Genomic DNA, 2,045 nt, shown 5'->3' on the forward strand with positions numbered 1-2,045 from the left:
CGCGATTGGTCGATTTCTACGACTTACGACTCTACGATTTCTATTGTAGATCCCGCTTCTAGAAGCCCAGCGTCTTTGAATGAATAATTCCATCACTAGTGCATCGCGTTGTCACGCGAATCGCAAGAATATGGAAATCCTCAGCTAAACGTCGCGGTCGAGAGCACGCGAGGTATATTAAGTTACGAAATGAACGGTAAAACGTGGGGAGAGACCAGCCTAAAATAGAGAGCCACTGTGTGTCGCGGCTAGACGACGGCGGAACGAATGGTCTTCCGTCATGCCCATCCGAGAAGAAAACGTAGGGAATGCATTTGCGCGCTCGCAAACGGGTTATCGCACGCAATTTTTCCGCAGCAAAGGAAAACAGAAAAGATAAAAAAGTATGAAAGACCGCCAAGTACAACACTTCTGTGATCCGTGTCCCGTGGGAGCGAGAGTTGCGGACTCGACGCGAGAAGATTTCCCGCCGATGAGGAATTCCACTCCACCTTCTGAAAATCATCGGACGGGCGCCGCCGGTATTCAGGGGTAAGTGACACCGGCTGAACTCTCCCGCGTCTATATATAAATGAAAATAAAGCAGAGTGACATTCGAACCATTCTCTCTCTTTCACTTTCTCAACGTGCCTCTTCATGCGACAGGCCAAAAGAGAAGCGGCGAGAAGAAGAACGAGGGGAACGAGGGCGTCGCGACGATCGTCTGAGAAAAATTGTGTCAGCTAAATCAGGAGGCGTCCGCCGCAATCTCTCATGGAGAGAGCATTTTCCTCCACATCTGCTCTCCGCGTCTTGTATTATTACTTTCTTCCTGTTCGATTCCATCAACCGGCTGATTACCCTCGGCGGATCCCGGGCGAAGCCGAATCCGGGAGAAAAGCGGTAACGGCGGGAATCCCGGCTGAGAAAGAAAGAATGAATGTCGTCGAACGCGGCTGGATACGCGACGCGACTACTTATGACGACGCTGTAATAACGGCATCGCGGAAGTAACTATGCAAATGACTCTTCCGGCCGGTGCGTTCTCGCTCTGGGAACGACGTCCGACCATCGGATGTCACGGGCAACGAGCGGCGACGTCCAGTCGCGAATACGCAAAATTTCCCGGTCTGCGACTTGGTCTACTGCCAAGATTTCTGATTTACTCGTCAGTTGCGTTTACAAAGAAACTAGCTTTTTCTTTAATCATGTAGAGAATGTCAAGCAATAAATCAGAAACTTTGGTAGTCGCGTATAATGACGAACACCAGAGTGGTTTGGTCATTGCAAAGTTGTGTGACAATTTTCGAAGAAATTACTTTAAAATCGCAACATTCTGAAGAAAGAAAGTCGAGTCGCGTCAACACTTGCTCCATTATCGTACGGCAACGTTAAGTGGAGTCTACAATAGAAGTCGTAGAAATTGACCAATCGCGATCGAGCATAAGAAGAAAAATCGACAGGGATTGATCGATTTCTACGACTTACGACTCTACGATTGTACTTAAAAAGAGAAAGCTTTTCCTCTAATCGTATAGAGAACCTCAAGCAATAAGCTAGAAACTGAACACTTTGCACTGGCTTGACATTCTTTATGTGATTGGAGAAAAAGCATGTTTTTTTTTTAGATGCAACTGATTAATATATCACAATTCTGAAAAAAATGTCGTAATTTTAAAACAATCGACAATGTTCACACAACTTTGCAGTGACAAAACAACTCTGTTATTCATCATACGCGACTGCCAAGCTTTCTGGTTTATTCGGTGCTTGAGATTCTCAATACGATTAAAAGCTTATTTCTTGAATGCAATTGAGCAAAATATCGCGATTTCGAAATAATTTCATCGTAAATGTTCGCTCGACCACTTTGCAATAACAAAATCACTCAGATGTTTATTGCACGCGATCAGTTACACAAAATGCGTTTTTATTTGTGGGTCATTTCAAAGATTTCAAGATCGGCTTTGATTTTCCAAGCGAAATCGTATAGTCTTCTCGATATAGATCGATCGATCCTGACTTGTGTGAACTTGGCACACCATATTTAAAAATGTGACATTTTT

This window comes from Odontomachus brunneus, unplaced genomic scaffold (genome assembly GCF_010583005.1).
Source record: "Odontomachus brunneus isolate Ranch 3 - 2012 unplaced genomic scaffold, Obru_v1 Obru_scaffold_007, whole genome shotgun sequence".
NCBI classification, from domain to species: Eukaryota; Metazoa; Arthropoda; class Insecta; order Hymenoptera; family Formicidae; genus Odontomachus; species Odontomachus brunneus.